The 18,137-nt window shown below is 42.2% G+C and overlaps 1 long non-coding RNA gene across 2 annotated transcripts in view; it reads left to right on the top strand.

Moving 5' to 3' along the window:
- The window catches only part of LOC146060463 (uncharacterized), a 228,877-nt gene that overhangs the window by 82,597 nt on the left and 128,143 nt on the right, over positions 1-18,137 (top strand). For both annotated transcript variants that reach the window (XR_014470433.1, XR_014470434.1), the window contains exon 2: positions 3,425-3,459. This is a non-coding gene — a long non-coding RNA (uncharacterized LOC146060463). The remainder of the gene's footprint in view (positions 1-3,424; positions 3,460-18,137) is intronic.

Genomic DNA, 18,137 nt, shown 5'->3' with positions numbered 1-18,137 from the left:
TGCTCTGTGAGCTGCTGGCTATGCCCTCAGCCCCCCTGGCTGCAGGAACAGATGCTCTGTGCATGCGCAGAGCATCTATTCCCGGCTGACAGGAGGGGACTCCCAACTGCCCCTCCCTCCACCACGGGACACTGCCAGCCCCGGGAGGGATGAGATAACGTCTCAAAAAAACGTGACATTCCCACGATAAGCCGGACAGTTAGGATGTATGCATTTCTACAGATGAGATATGGGGAATGACCTGACTTAATTTGGCAATGTCTAAACTGACTTCATGTGTGGCAGGTTTGGAGGGTTGGGGAACCTTGCTCAACATGGAAATCATTCTCCACTATGTTTGAGTCAGGTGCATTCCACCCCTTTGCCTATGTCATGGATGTAAAGGCTTTAAAGGTCTTTTGCTGCTTCTCCATCTTTTGAAGCATTTAGAGCAGAGCTGGGCAACACCGGCCCTCCAGATGTTAGTAAACTACACATCCCAGCATGCCTTGCATCAGTTTCAGCATGGCCACATAGCAAAACTAATGCAAAGCATCCTGGGATGTGTAGTTCACTAACATCCGGAGGGCCAGTGTTGCCCAGCCCTGATTTAGAGGGCTGATTTCTACCTTGTTACCACCTCTTGCTTCAGGTGATGGCAGGGCAGGTTCAGGAGTGTTTATTGGCACTCCAATCTTTGGCGCGCAGTGGCTGAATGTCGAGAGTGGCACCAATTTTTTTTTGCAACCGAAAGCATCTTCTGCATGCCCCTGTCATTTAAAAAAAAAAAAAAGATTTTGCACCATCAATCTAATTATTTGAGCAAAACATGGGACATGCAGGAATTTGCCCAGATGTACAGTAATGCTCGCACAATATTGCTAACATAGCACAGCGTAGCCTGCCCATGAAGTAGTTGGTGTTTGTCAGATGCTGCTGCTGGTGCCACTGCTGTGGAAGGAAATACATTGACCCAGTAGGCTGTTACAGTCATGTACTGTAGTCTTTTGTTTGCCCTGTTCTACTTGTCCACATGTACTTGGTTAAGTGGACAGTGCGTACAGCGGCATTTTTCAGGACACTAAGAACACTTTTCTTAATGTCCCTGTACAGTCTGGGAATTGCTTGCCTAGTGAAGTGGAATCTAGATGTGATTTGGTACTGGTGACATATTACCTCCATCAACTGTTTAATTTCCATTAAAGCACTAATGGCGGACACCATCTGCATGTCTAACATCAGCTTAGCTGTTATGGCCTTGGTAATCCGCTTTGCAACAGGATGACTTTCCTCACAAAGGACTGTTGGACAGTCAATTGCTTAGAAGTGGTCTTCCGACTTACCATCTGGTATGACGATCGACTGCCAGCAGCAGCAGCAACAACAACCGCAGCAGCAGTAGGTGCAGCACTCAAGAATCCTCTGGGGGAATCAAGAACGGGAGTGCAGTTAGTCATGCCTATGACATAGCTTGCAGGACTACTCCTGATCCTGATTGAGGAGAAAATGGATGAGGTGTGGGAAGTGGTGGTGTGGATTGCAGGCTTTGATACAACAGACAAAAGGGATGTAGGTATCATTGGACTGCTTACGCTATTAGCCAAAGGTTCTGAACTTGACAATGACTTTTGATGTATAAGGGAGGATGTTCCTATGTGTTAGCATCCTTACCCCTACTTACAGATCGGCTGCTCTCATCTGAGCGGCTCCCAGCGAATAGTTTGGTGCACCATGGCATGAAGGAGTTGTTTGTGCATGTGAGATGCTCTTGCGTCCATGTCCCAGCAAACGGTGCACCGAGTTGCCTTGGTGTGCCAGCGAAACAGGTTACAGTGGCTCTGTATTACGCTTTTACACAGACTACATGTGGCGAAAGAGTACGGAAGATAACTTCGCATTGCTGCCCATATTGGTACTGGTGCTCTGAAGAGGCAGGTCCTCACTGTCCTCTATTGTGGACAGTGTCTCCTGAATTGCCACCTCCTTCTCCTCCCCTCCTGAGTATCCTCAGCTATCAACATTTATGCAAACACTCTTCCCCTTCTACCACAGAGCACATAGCAGACACCCCACAGACATTTAGAAACACAGACAAAGAACTTTCTAATTCTAATTCTAAGCAGAACTACAGAAAAAAGTAGACAAACAAATAAGGAACAGAACAAAAAGAATCACAAGACAAATTACGAGCACAAAATCCTATCACAAAATCGCTGTACAACTCGCAAAACCAGGCCACCTACTCTCTTTACACCTCCAACCAACTCCTCTAATGCTTGGTTTGGGGCTGGAGATTTGGGTTATATGGCCATGGCATGATAATCTGAAGCTGCTCCCCATCACTCCCACAATTTCCATATCACTGGCACATACAGATGGAGTGCCTGTCAGCCAGCTTGAAGAATCGGCAGATCTCCTGAGCTGGTGCAAGCTGGCGGACAGGAGCTCCATCTGATGGGGATGTGTGAGCGTCTCACAAGCTTGCACGTCCCAGTCAGCATGGCGGCGGTGAGAGGTTTCCCAGCCCATCTCCACTTCAGGGAGAAGGGCAGGGTGAGTGGGGGCTGTGGGGGCCTATGGGGGAGCAGTGATTAGGCGGCGGAGGGTGGCGGCGGGCTTCGGAAGAACAGGGCGCACGAGTATCTCATGCGCATATGCCCCATTCTGTCGGATGGTACGCATCGGCGATTGCCGATTATATCTCCATTGAGAGCTGCTCCATTTGTATGCAGAGCATGGATCAGATACAAAAAAAAAACATTTGCAGGAGTGTTTAATGATAAAACACCAAAAACATGGTACAGGAATACAAATACAAACACCATCGTAAATCACAATTTCTGCACCATGATCTTTTTTGACCATGTGTAGGGGCTGGTAGAGCAGTGCTTTGGTACTTATGTTTTTTTTTACTGTAATCGCCAGGCCATCTCACATATTTTCCTATGTGGCCTGGAAATGCCATGCATTGTCCCTGTGGGAGTAACTAGAATAACTCAAATTCAATCCAAAATTTAAATAAATCTTATTCCATTTGTTTTCCGTTGTCCATCCCGTGTGTGCACCTTTCCTGCTATCACGCAATTCACATTTGGCTTGTTGCATAAGTACCTGTATATACTGCTAAAAATACTTTTTTAGAAATGTTTATTCAGAGTGTAGAAAAATTGCAGGTTTCAGCTTCAGGCCTTTTTGGTAGTCATTGTTTTCTTGTTTCTAGTATCTAGTGTATTGTTGACTCTAGGTTCAGACCACTTCCTATTCCTAAGATGTTAGCAGTTTAACCTGCCAAAAAAGATTTCTTTCATATTTGTGATGAACTTCGTTGCATGAATAATCAATATAAAATATATGTCTGTTCTGTTACAAACACATAAAATGCATTACAAGAAATGTTTTGCTTCCTCGTACATTCCAAAGTAATCTTTGTTTTAAATCTTTTCAGATACTCCTGGGATCGTTTCCAGCATCACTGAATAGGTACAAATAAAAACAGGGATATTTTTGCTTTTTAAGGAAAATAATATCTTTCTTTTATTGTTTAATCTTCTTTATCGATATAAAATGTTGAGTTCGATTTTTCTATAGGTTTTAATATTAATATTAATTTGAATTTATTTTATTTGAAATAAAAATATAAAACCAAAAAACAGAGCACTAAATGGTTGGTCAAAACCATTTTGTACAGATTTGTTTTGCAGAGTACTGACATTTTAATTTATTTATTATAGTAGAACCCTCTCTTAAGGTGCTTACAGTATATACATTTGGTGAATTCCTTCTATACTTTGTGGAATAGAAGGTAATGAAAACACTGGGGTCAAGAGTTTTATTTTGATGTAACAAGGAGTTGGAGAAGAACGTGTGTTTTATCATTGTCTTTAGCTTAGTAAATAAACCTCATGCTGTGTTCCTCCTGACATTCCCACCCTATCTCCCCATAAGCTATAAAATAGTAATTATGTAGTGAGTATGTCATAGACGTATGTTACTAAGCCAACAGTGTCCTATTCAGTATTACCAAATACTTTGTGTGCAGCTAAATTTATAAGCATTCTGTAAAGCCCCCATACACACAAGACGACCAAGGCTGCAGCCAAGATATTGTAGTCAACTAAATCGACCATGCCCTGGGCAGCTGATATTGTGCATCCACATTGATCAATATTTGCCGGTCATTTCACTATATTGCCAAGTTGACCGACATGTTCGGTAGATATCAATCATTATCAATGAGCTTGCATCGTTATCGATATTGAGTATAAGCACTAGACTATATTGTGAAAGATATTGTTCAGAAAGCCCTTTTGACTTTACCTTCAAGTGTGTATGGGTCTATAGACTTCTTACAGAGTTATGCTACTGCCACTGTAACTGAGATTTACACAGTAAACCAGTCAATTCTCCATTAGGAATGTGTTGATTAAAGCCTTGTGACCTTTGAGACTCTATGAATCAATGTGATCGAAGGGGTAAGAAGACATTGGTTTTGTTTGTTTTGTAATCATTTTTCATTCGGTAAATATTTAGTTTGATAGCTGCCGTTGATATTTGTTGTATTGTCTTATGTTTTCCTGTATACTCCTCATATAGGGCCTTATTCTGGTTTCTCTCAGAGGCAAATTCCTTGTGTCAAATGGATAAAACCATGTGCACTACAGGAGGGGCAGATATAACACGTGCAGATAGAATTAGATTTGGGTGAGGTTTTTCTTCAAAGTGAGACCTATATTGCAGTGTAGAAATAAAGCAGTCAGTATTTTCCCTGCACAGAAACAAAATAACTCACCCAAATCTAATTCTCTCTGCACACGTTAAGGTGCCCATACACGTTACAATTATTGTATACAATATTGTATACAGTATCGAATCTCATCGCATCTTGGTTTTGCGATGAGATGAGATAAGATGAGATCTAGTACAAAAAGTATGTGCTGCACATACTTTTTTTACTAGATCTCATCTCATCGAAAACCAAGATTTGATGAGATGTGATATTGTATACAATATTGTATACAATAATTGCAACGTGTATGGGCACCTTTACATCTTTTGTCCATTTGAGAAGGAATTTGCCTCTGAGAGGGAACCAGAATAAGGCCCGCAGTCAGAGTCAGTTTGCTTTTGCATGATCTATAAAGTAGTGTTGTGGGCCCATCAGATTTATGAGTCTGCAATTTGGGTGCACTGGTATTAACGTATCATGTTGTTATGTCTGTCTCCATCTTTTCTGAGGTTTTGATGGTTAGCTTTGTAAATATGTGTAAACATTATCATCATACTCATGGAATACTTAATTTCTGTATTGTATTTTTTTTATGTGCTACGTTTTAGTGTAGATGTCGACTGTGTCGACATTCGGGTAAAAAAACAGTGAAAACTCCATGTCGACATTTTGACTGTTGACCTTGCCCATATCGACTTAATGCTTGTGTCAACCTGATGACATATCGACCTAGACCCATGTTGACCTTTCTGCATGCCGAGCTAATGGTGTCGACCCAATACATGTCAACCTAACTGATCCATACCCCATTGGGCTGCCAATTTATGCAACTTAAAATGTAAAGGCCTAATGTGCTAATTTGATTATTTCATAATTTGATTGTGGTTTATATACTTTTAATATAAAGAAACTATTTATTTCACAAACTGAAGAATTCAAGACTTAAATAAGAAAAATGCTATAAATTATTGCAATGCACTAACTTTTTATAGTGTTGGATTCTAAGTTGTACTTATAATAATATATCACAAAAAATGACAAAGTCACTCCTCGAGCGCCAGAAAGGGATCCTGCAGCTGTTTGTCCTCATACGATAGTACAACTGTGATACTAGCAGGGTAATTTCAAGAAAAAAATCAACAAAGATTTTATGAGGATATCCTACAGCGCTGGACCTTTGGGATCAGTATCACCTGGATGATTAGTGGTTTCTATCAGTGGACTGCATTCACTGATAGAAACCACTAATCATCCAGGTGATACTGATCCCAAAGGTCCAGCGCTGTAGGATATCCTCATAAAATCTTTGTTGATTTTTTTCTTGAAAGTACTTATAATAATGGTTGGACTAGTTTGTATCTTTAGATTAGTCACATTTCACATATTTATATGATGCATTGATCCAATACAAAAAAAAGAGGAAAAGCAGTGTTTTTAAAAGAAAAGAATACATAATTATAAACAATAGTGCGGGCATTGTACAGTGTCGGTAATGGCAGATTACTCACATTTGACTCTGGTGTCTGCTGTAATCTGACTTTCATGCCAAAGAGCAGAATTAATTTTGGGCATTCAACTTATATTCAATGCAAATTAGTCATACCAGCTGTGGTCTTGATACTAGCTTTGATACGGCACATGAGCTTTCTATATACAGTAGATGTGCAGGTGGCTGTATCAATATAAATATATTGTTTTACATGAATAAATCCAGTATACTTTATTTTGAATGTTTTTTTTTCTCTATGACTACATTTATTGGTACTTATATGTTAGTTGGACGCCCACTATAGTTACAACGCTCATACCCCCACTATCCATGTCGGCATGGAGTTGATTTTATATAGTGTGGTGAGCGCAGCGAGCCACTGTGCCCGAAGCATGGCGAGCGTAGTGAGCCCCGCGAGGGGACGCGGAATACTAAGCAAATAGCTTAGTGGGCACCCAACTAACATATAAGTACCCATTTATTTCACTTACAAAGATACTATTTAAGCTAATAGCTAGAGATTTGCACAGCAACACCCCTCCTCAGCCTCTCCGTGTTCACATTGGTGGCTAAATCCTCTTCCCAGAGCACGGGGATGGCTAACTTCAACCATTCCCATCCCAAACACCTAGTGGAGGATTCTCCCAAACAGCAGCAGCCCATGGCCAGCTACTGTACCACTCCAGGATTCCTTCCTAGCCAAACATGCAACAGCCTATGTTTTGCTTGAGAGAGAGGCTGCTGTAGCTGTTGGTCAGGAACCTTGGAGCTATAGCCAGACAGGAATCAGGGGCAGCAATACAATAGAGATCAGCCTTACTGATCTCCAGGAGCTTCTCCGAGACAGACCTGTAGAGCAAAGTCTGTCTATCATCAACTTTGGAATAAATAGCATGAAAATAGTTTTAGATGTGCCATGAAAACTATTTTGGCGCAATTTACTAAATAGACCTAAAATTGATACAATCGTGGAAATAATATTATGTCATAACAAATTCTTGTGCACTTCAGCCTTTGCCATGATGAGCTCTTTCCACAGCCTTCATTCAGAACCCAAAAAACCTTCAAAATTGTGTTCTGCTGTCATACTGAATGCTCATTTTAGTTTACACAAGAATAGCAGGTACTCTTTACCTAGAAGGGCACCCATCGCGGCCATCGCGGGCATCGCATGCACTAAAAAATCGCATGCGATGCGACCGACGCGATGACCGCGATTTCCCATAGGGAACAATGTTAAATGTCCCAATTGACCCGATTTTCCTGTTCAATGTAAATTGACCCGATTTTGCATAGGGAACAATGTTAAATGGCCCACAGAGGCCAAATAGGCACCCTGAAGTGTGAAATGACCCCCACAATTGTTAACGCCACCCCACGATCAACGTCAACCCGAAGCGTGGCGAGCGCAGCAAGCCCGCGAGGGGCGGCGGTATGCGTCCTACGACCTTTCATACCCCCACTATCCACGTCGGCGTGGAGTTGAGAATAGAAAGTGTGGCGAGGGGACGCGGACACCTTCACAGGTATACGCGTCCCCTCGCGGGCTTCACAGCTGTCCGCGTCCCCTCACGGGGCTCGGTGGCTCGCTGCGCTCGCCACACTTTCTATTCTCAACTCCACGCCAACGTGGATAGTGGGGGTATGAAAAGGTCTTAGGATGCGTACCGCCGCCCCTCGCGGGCTCGCTGCGCTCGCCTCGCTTCGGGTTGACGTTGATCGTGGGGTGGCGTTAACAATTTGGGGGGCCATTTCACACTTCAGGGTGCCTATTTGGCCTCTGTGGGCCATTTAACATTGTTTCCTATGGAAAATCGGGTCAATTGGGACATTGAACAGGAAAATCGGGTCAATTGGGACATTTAACATTGTTCCCTATGGGAAATCGCGGTCATCGCGTCGGTCGCATCGCATGCGATTTTTTGGTCGCATGCGATGCGACCGATGCGATTTTTTTTTCTTAACGATGCCCACGATCAAAATCGTGGGCGCCCTTCTAGGTAAAGAGTACCGAATAGCCTTCTATATGAGGGGGGAAATTAACTGAGAATACGTATACGAAAAATTGTATTCGTATTCTTAATAGGAATGGATACGGCTCTTTTAGCCGTATGCAAATTCATATTCCGGAGAAACATTTACTAATCAGTTGTATTTGACTAATTAATATTTTCCGATGTCGTATCCATTCGTATTGTAGCCGATACAAATTTGTATTTTAAATCCAAATTCATATTTTTAAATCCCAATTCGAATTTTTAAATCCAAATTTGTATCAACTTCAGTGTAAAGAAAATACACTGTTACCAGCACCAGGCTCAAAAAGCCGGTACTGGTTGTAAAAATCAGGAAATATTTTGACTAGGGATTCACTGATTATTTACAACCAGCACCAGGCCCCAGGGCTGGTCCTGGTTCCCACAAATATGGGGGACAAAATGAGTAGGGGTCCCCCGTATTTTGAAAACCAGCCCCAGGCCTAACCAGCCAGCAGGGTAATGGCACAGCCGGGGGAAACTTTTTATACATGTCCCCCCAGCCAAAGCATTCATCTCTACCAACCAGTCAGCCTGGGCAGGGGTCCCTCCCCTCCAGAACTTACCTGCCCAGGCTGAAGCCTGGTGCTGTCCCCGATACCCCTGGGCTGTGGATACCGGGCTGATTAAAGTGTAAAAAAATAGAATAAACCATTGGGTTTTGCTGTGGAACTATGAGTTCCAGCAAGCCTGGAACGGATGCAAATGACTATGTATACGCCGTCTGGAAATACTAATAGGAATCCCCATTCAAAAGAACGGTGATTCCTAATTTATTAAGCGGCTGTATTAAAATACAGCCCCTAATTGCTGGCCAAATATGCCAGGAAAATAGACCTCAATTTCCTGGTGTATTTGGATTTAGCTGGCACAGATCAGTCAGATCCATGTAGGCTTCAGTGTAAAAAAAATAATAGAAAATTAAATAACCAGCACAAGGCTGAAAGAGCCGGGCTGGTTTTAAAAAATCAGAAAACCATTGAAATAGGGGTTCCCTGTATTTTTTAAAATGAATGATTGGGGGTCCCCCGTATTTTAAGAACCAGCACCAGGCCCAACCAGCCAGCAGAGTAATGCCACAGCCGGGGGGAGACTTTTTATACACGTCCCCCTGGCCAAAGCATTCATCCCTCTGACCGGTCAGCCTGGCTGGGGGGTTCTGGGGGAGTGGGGACCCCCCCAATGAAGGGGTCCCCCCTCCAGAACTTACCTGGTCAAGCTGAAGCCTAGGGCTATCCCCGGTGGCCCTGGAGAGGTGGCAACCGGGCTGATAAAGTATAGAAATAAAAATTGTCTAATACTGTGGAACTATGAAGCCCAGCAAGCCTTCCCCACATGCTGGGACTTGGAAAACCACAAGTCCCAGCATGCAGGGCATTAAAAGGCCAGCTCGCACTTGTAGTTCCACAGTAATAGAAACCTTTAAAAAAAAAACACACATTGACACGCATTAAAAAGAAAACTTTATTACATTCAAAGCCCACACATACTGATACTTACCTTTCTTGAGCCGGCAGCCCACAACCATAACACTGAGAAATTCGGCTCCTGCTTGGCCGCTAGGCAGCCAATAGAATCATTCGGTGGAGAGGCGCTGAAGATGAAACTTCAGCGCCTCTCCATCAATGTTATGCTGATGGGCTGCGGGTTTGTTATTTTCTAAAGACAAGAAAACGTCTGCGGACCGAAGAGGACGTGATCTTTGCCAGAGGACCTGGGTAAGTAGGATTTACTTCCACAGGTCCCCCAAAGGATTTCTACGGACCATGGACCCAGGATCGCCGGACTCTGGACCCACGATCAGAAGACCCCTCGGACCCCAGATAAGCAGACCACCGGATGCAGGGCTACCTATGGGCTCAAGAAAGGTAAGTATCAGTATGTGTGGGCTTTTGATGTTATAAAGTTTTAATTTTAATGTGTGTCAGTGTGTGTTTTTTTTTTACTATTTCACATACTGTGGAACTACAAGTGCCAGCGGGCCCTTTAATGCCCTGCATGCTGGTACTTGTGGTTCTCCAAGTCCCAGCATGTGGAGGAGGCTTGCTTGGATTCATAGTTCCACAGTATTAGACCTTGGTTTTCATTTCTATGTTTTACACTTTATCAGCCCGGTGGCCACAGCTCCAGGGCCACCGGGGACAGCACCAGGCTTCAGCCTGGCCAGGTAAGTTCTGGAGGGGGAGGGACACCTTCGTTGTGTGGCTGTGAGGAAACAGCTGTGATTTCCCACACAACCCACTGGTGGGGATGCAGGGCAGGCAGGTGGAAGTTTGGACATCTGGTCCAGACTAAAGGACCTGCCAATGATTGCTGATATCTCTACTGTCACTGCATTGGATGCTGTCACCATTGAAAAAATGGTGGAGAATTAATTTGGTGACAGCATCCAAGTAGACATGTCATACAGTCCTTACTTGTACTGGCAGGAACAAAAGGCAGTTTGGAAGCTCCTTTACAAACTGGCTCTATTTTACCTGAGTTGTCCCCCCTTCAGTGTGTACTCCAAAATAGTTTTTAGTGCAGCGGGGAACCTGGTCAGTGAGAGGCAAAAGAGGTTGCTTCTGCAAAATGTGGAGAAGATGATGTTCATAATAATGAATTATCAATTATTCAATAAAGACCAGGAATTGCCACCAGAGATTATATAGGGACCTGTTATTTGTGGAGTCCAGTGGGGACGAATTGATAGTCTGTGAGGATGAGGAAGTACACACTGAAGGGGGCGACGAATCAGTGGAGGAGGATGACGAGTGATGATGACATCTTTTCTCTATAGAGCCAGTTTATACAGGGAGATATGAATTTTTTTTTTTTTTTTTTTTTGTGTGGGGCCCAAACAAGCCAATCATTTCAGCCACAGTTTTGTAGGCCCTGCCGCTGAAATGTTTGGTTTGTTAAAGTGTGTATGTCCTATTTCCCCAACATAAGGGTGGGAGGGAGGGCCCAAGGACAATTCCATCTTGCATCACCACTCATTAATCCCACTGCTGAGAGTCATTGATATGTGAGATAAGTGGACTCATCATTAATCGCATACAACTGTTTGTGCTCAAGTGGTAATAATCACAGAGCTGAGCAATCCCACTGCTGAGAGTCATTGATATGTAAGCTGCAGGAATTGCCCACTGCTCCTCGGCTGGTGGTAAACACGATCAAGCCAGATAGGGGTCTTATTGGGTATTAAACTGACAAAAACATATACAAACTCGCAGAACAACTCAGTGCTGCACAAATCGTCCACTGCTCCTCAACTGGTCGTCGCCAGGTTATATCTGGTCAGAAGGTTCCACTCCTTTGCTATTGCATTGCTGCATGAATCGCCCACTGCTCCTAGGCTGGTGGTAAACATGATCAAGCCAGATAGGGGTAAACTGACAAAAATAGATACACACTCGCAGAACAACTCAGTGCTGCACGAAATGCCCACTGCTCCTTGGGCTGCACATCGTAAACACGATCAAGCCAGATAGGGGTCTATTTGGGGCCTAGTGTTTCAAACTGCGTTCCTGTCTGCCACTGCAGTGCCACTCCTATATGAGCCACGTGTTTGTGCTGCACACTTGTGTGGCTTAGCTTAGTTATCCAGCTTACTGTATGTTATACAACCTTTTGCCCTAAAAACAATATTGTGAGGTGTGAGGTGTTCAGAATAGACTGAAAATGAGTGTAAATGAATTTTCTTGAGGTTAATAATAGCGTAGGATCAAAAAAAAAAAGCTGCGATTTTAGCAGTTTCTATGCTTTTTAAAAAAAATCAGAACCCAAAACTTTTAGGGGGTGTTTTGGCAAAATCTATTAGAACCCAAAACCTGAAGGTAATCAGAACTCAAAAACCAAAACGCAAAAAGTAAGCGGTGCACATCTCTACTTTACACCAATATACAAAAAATATACAAATTTTGCCCCTTGTACGCTCTATTTAGCTGACAGGATACTGAACCCTTATTTATTATGATCGTGTCTCTGCTTCAAGAAAGTTTATTATACACAGTATTTTATGATAAGTTTTATGATAAGTCATTATGTCGACAATTATTGTGTCAACATAATTAAAATGTGTATTAGAGTTTGGGTTAGTGTCAAGGATAGAGTGTAAAAGACACAACATTATTTCAGTCTTGTCATGTCAACTTAATAAATGTTGATTAATTTATCAGCGATATAATATAGCACATTCTTAATTTCAATATGGATGCTTTAATAAAAGTACATAAGGGGTTGAGGTTTTCTTAAAAATCTTGTTTTTATAGTTTGATTTTCATTTGCATTTGTATTTAAAAAAAAAAAAAAAAACATTTAGTCTAAAGTGGAGACTTCCCTATGTCAAAAAAAGTGCCCCCATGTTTTTTAGAGAAACATAAAAAAAAAAAATTCTATTAATCATAATGTACAATTTTATTTTTAGTGTAATATTTACAGTGTTCTTTGTACTGCTGCTTAAAAGCTATTCATCTTGGTAAAAGTGATATTTTCCTTGCAAGTTTTTTGCCTGTCAAATGCACCAGCAATCAAATTATTCTCAGATACATTCACCACAACACACAAGCTGCCTTACTGCATCATGTATAGCTCAAGCAAGGTCAAGACAAAAGAGAACAGTGCGCACTGTGGAAATTTCAATAGAAGATATCTAAATGTAATAGCTCTGTAGAGTTAGAACAAACATTGCAAAATACAATCACAATAGCAAATATAGGAAGCGGCCAGAAAATACATTGCAATTAAAGTAAAAGGCAATCATAAGAAGATCTTCAAATACATTAATAGAAAGGGATTATAAAATAGATTGAACTATAGCTCTTTTTCAGGGTCTGATGAGCAGGCAAATTATGAATGATAAAGATGGAACAGAGATATAAACATATTAGTCATACTGTAGTACAGACTTACATAGGATTTTAAAGAAAAATCTTTAAGCCGATCTTTCGAGTCACAAATAGTGCATCGTTTTATTTCTAATTAGTCTGCAGAAGGGGCAGATACAAAGGCCCTTATTCAGATCTGATCTGAGCAGTACAAATTTGTTCTCAAAATGGGCAAAACCATGTGCACTGCAGGTGGGGCAGATATAACGGATCCGATACGTAATCCCGGCGGTCGGGATCCCGGCGGTCGGAATCCCGACACTGGAATCCCGACCGCCGAAATCCCGACATGGGGGGGACGTGGATCGCCCCCCCTTGTGGGCTCGCTGCGCTCGCCACGCAGCGGGCCCGGTGCCTCACTACGCTCGGAACGCTATTTTATTCTCCCTCTATGGGTGTCGTGGACACCCACGGAGGGAGAAAGTTTCGGGATTTCGGCGGTCGGGATTCCAGTGTCGGGATTCTGAACGCCGGGATCCCGACCGCCGGCAAATTGACCGCATCCCGATATAACATGTATAGAGAGAGTTAGATTTGTGGGGGGTGAGCTGCTGACATCACTGGATCCCACATCCCCCCAAGCGTACATGCATATGTAAGGTTTCTCAGAGCAACCTAACATTTGCTTGCTCCTTCCACATCTTTCGATGGTCAGCGACCATCGAAAGATGTGGGTGTTCCCTCACAGGTGGCAAATGGATGTTTATGTAAATCATCCATTCACAGCCAGTGCGAATGTATGCACCTTGCGAATGGTGGGCTGGCGTACCTGGTCTTGGATCTGGTTTACTCGCAAGGATGCATCCAAGCGAATGAACCAGAATAACCCCCAAAGTTCTTTCACGTGCAGATTCATGCTTGTACACCGGGGGAAAGGCTGATACTCTAATTATTAGCATATAGGGCCTTATTCTAATCCACTCTTTCTGACAAAATCCTTCTTTGATGGGCAAAACCATGTTCACTGCAGGTGGGGCAGATGTAACATGTGCAGAGAGAATTAGATTTGGGTGGGGTTTTACTTCAAAGTGAGATCTATATTGCAGTGTAAAAATAAAGCAGTCAGTATTTACCCTGCACTGAAACAAAATGACGACGAGAGATATACAGTTGTTCAGATAACACACTAGGCATGTGCAGATCTAGTTCTGTGAGATCCCTTGCAGTGCCTACTAAGCCACAGAATGCTGCAGCCATTTGTGCAGTGTAGCAAATGTGCCCCTATATAACTGATGTTCATGCACACAGAGGCATAGCATAGAGCCATGGCACCCAGAGTAAGCTCATGTCACAGTGTCCCCACATACATTAGGAGCCCATCTCATCTATCTTCCTTAGGCCATGGCTCAGCATGGCTAGCCATGGCTATCCTTTTGTTCTCAGCTGCAACACAATACATAGAACAATACAGTAGGGGATTAGTAGAGTAATCCTTGGGCCTCGTGCCGGTTGTAAAAAATAAGGGAACCTCGACTCATATTGTTCCCTGATTTTTTACAACCAGGACCGACTCTGTGAGCCTGGGGCTGACTACGGCTGTGTGGGGGGACCCCACGCCGTTTAAAAAAATGATTTAATTATTTTTCTCTTTTTTACACACTGAAGCCTACACGAATCTGACTGATCCGTGCAGGCTTCTACCAAATAGGCCAGGAAAATGAAGTGTATTTTCCTGGCATATTTGGCCGGCAAGTAGCGGCCGTTTACTACTAATTAGCAGCTGTATTTTCAATACGGCCCCTTAGTAAATTAGGAATCAACATTCTTTTGAATGGTGATTCCTTTTTGTTTTTTTTCCGATGGCGTATACATTCGTATTTGTAAATACAAATACAGTACACTTACCCCCCCCCGTAGAAGGATGAAGACCAGCACTCTTCACCTTACCTACGTCTGAGTGCTGGTCTTCATCCTTCTACGGGGGGGTAAGTGTACTGCATTTCATTATATGACCTGGCACCGACGAATTCTACATCCCTGGAGTGCCGTCCTGTTACCCATTAATCTGTAAATACAAATACAAATGTGTCATAAATACGAATACGAATTGGTGTATTTTTGGCATAGTAAGTGCCAAAAATATGAATACGCCTAAAAAAAATCGTATTTTTACTATTTTTTTTGCCATATTTGGCATACAAAATTTCCCCCATTAAGTGATATTATAAATTACATTACTCATTTTGGCCTTGCTGAGCAGTTTCATTTATCATATCATTCAGTTTGTATGTTCAATATCATTAACAGCAACTGCCCCTATGTCTTCCTCTGTGTCCAATGTTGAATAAATTGTCACAAAAGGCATGCTAGCAGCGGGAACCCAGTGACGCCACCGAAGGATGTTGTTAACAATTTTGTTTAGTGTGCATGTATCGTTTGCCCCAGGATTACCAATTATATTGTTAATGATACAGGTTGAGTATCCCCTATCCGAAATGCTCGGGACCGCGAGCATTTCGGATAGGGGAATTTTCCGGTTTTTGGATTTTTTTTTTGCAGCCATACTTACCTGTCCCCTGATGGTCCCCGGGCGTCCCTCGGCGTCCGCGCAGTCCCCGGGCGTCCACAGCAGGCCTCCGGCATCTTCTCCTGGTCTCCAGCGGTCCCAGGAATGCATTGCGCGAGTGTGCGCGCGCACCGGTGACGTCTCCGGCGCGCGCACACACTCGCGCAATGCATTCCTGGGACCGCTGGAGACCCTGGAGAAGATGCCGGAGGCCTGCTGTGGATGCCCGGGGACTTGGTAAGTATGAAAAGAGGGTTAGGGGTTAAAAAAAAAAAAATTCGAATGATTCAAAAAACCACGGTTTTTGGAATAATTCGGATAAGGGATGTCCGAATACCGGATACTCAACCTGTATCGGCAGTGGAGTGTATCGGCTAATTTATATTAGGCTTTAGGCTGGACTTCAGACTGTGTTGACAGTGGAGGTTAAGAAATCCATTTGGATTATCACTTGGATGATAACCGGTGGAAAAGGGTTAATGTTCCTTTATCTTATTTAACGGTTGTTTACTTTCCCTCCATATTTTACTAGGCTGCAGAATGTGTAGATGATTATAAATAAAAGAAAATAATAATTCCTAATAAACATCTTGTAATAAGATTACACTGTTAAATTATGTTTTTAATTTGTCCTGAAATCATCTTGGGAATTTGACTTATCACCTCATTAAAAATGCCATCATGTTAGAGAGAATGAAGTGATGTCACCATATTTAAAATTCTTAGAGTTCTCCATTAAGCAGTGTAGAAGTTTCTCTGAGGAACACATTTTTTCGTCTCCAACTTTCTTAGTGTAACGTGGTTGTATTATGCTCAGAAGAATGATTTTGATTCTTGTGGGCCTTATGATTGAAACTGATGTTATCAATTTTACTTGTGTCAATATGGATTTGTGCTAGCAATTCCAGAGGTCCAGAGTAAAATGAACCCCCGTTTCTCTTCAGTGTCCCCAAAAGAGGATTTGGACCACACCGCTGATAGTCTCACAAGTCCCTGCTCTCTAGTGGACCCAAAAATGCTTATGGCAGATACTGTACTTTAAAAAGTTGACTAACCTGATCTAACACACAAGCAAAAGACTTTATGAAAGAAAGACAGAGAACTTAAATAAAACTTAACTTTATTGTAAATGGGACTCACAAATGCAAACAAAAACATGCAGTGGTTGTTCATATGTACATTATGTGGGTATTCATTTATGTCCGGAATTTTTGGCTAGTTATATTGTTAATAATGTCCAACCACCTATGATGTTAGATAAAATGCTGTGGAATATGTATTTGCTATATAAGAAACTAATAATAATAATAATAATAATAATAATAATAATAATAATAATTCCATACAGCAGGGATGGGGAACCTTTGGCCCTCCAGCTGTTGTTGAACTACTGATCCCAATCCCAATCTTCCCTGCTACAGTTTTGCTCTTTGGCCATGTTAAAACAGTTGCAAGGCATGCTGGGATGCGTAGTTAAACAACAGCTGGAGGGCTGATGGTCCCCATCCCTGCCATACAGTATCCAGTGTATAAAAAGACCATTGTTTTCATTATAGTCTAGGGTTATTAGTAGTTTCTTCACACCGACTCCTGGATTTGCTCCAATGTTCTGCATAGTGGAACTCCACACTAGACAGAGCTGGATTAAGCCTTTCTGGGGCCTGGGGCACGTTAGAAAGGGGGGCTCCCTTCTACTTGTCATTACTGGCTGCAAACTGCACAGGAGAATATTACACTGTCAAAACACAGAGTAAGAACAGTATAAACATGGTCAATGGTCAACTGCAGGGTGGGGGGGGGGGGGGTGTTATATATATATATAAGTCCAGAAAGTGGATGTAACTCGAATATAAATAATCACAACTGAAGGCAATCTTTTTTGTTTAATGTTTCAGGGGCTTCCCCTTTTATCAAGACCTGGTCTTGATAAAAGGGGAAGCCCCCTGAAATGTTGACTTATATGGAGTTATATGTTATTATCTAGGATGTGCACCGAAGCCTGTTGAATTAGTACTAGAGTGCTGGACTCTTTTGGACCTATATATATATATATATATGTGCCCCCATTATTATCCAGCCCTGCCTCTAGATATCTTATGTTTGCCACTGAGCAAATAAATGTTGAACAACTCTATTTTTACACAGTGTTTTAGATTTCAGTTTGAATGCACCCCTTCCAAATCTAAATATCTCTGCATTACATCTGCCCTGCCTGCAGTGCAGCATGGTTTTGTCCATTTGCTTGCTTTTTTGCTCTACTTACAAACATGAATCATGTTCATAATTCTTTCATTAATTTACATTTCTGGCATTTTTTTAGGAGCATCATTCACTAATAAGTCAGAATAAACGTTTATCTAACTAGAAACAATACCTACTGTAATTAAATATTTGTTAACAATTGATCTTTATTAAACACATGTCCCTGTTTCTTGATTCATTAATCTGTATCCAATGGTAATTTATACACTGGAAGCAAAACACATTCTAGGCATAACATGTAAAAAAAAAAAAAGAATAACTTTTTGTATTT

This window comes from Crinia signifera, chromosome 1, assembly GCF_055691185.1.
Source record: "Crinia signifera chromosome 1, ASM5569118v1, whole genome shotgun sequence".
Classification (NCBI taxonomy): Eukaryota; Metazoa; Chordata; class Amphibia; order Anura; family Myobatrachidae; genus Crinia; species Crinia signifera.
This window is presented reverse-complemented; position numbering and strand designations above follow the sequence as displayed.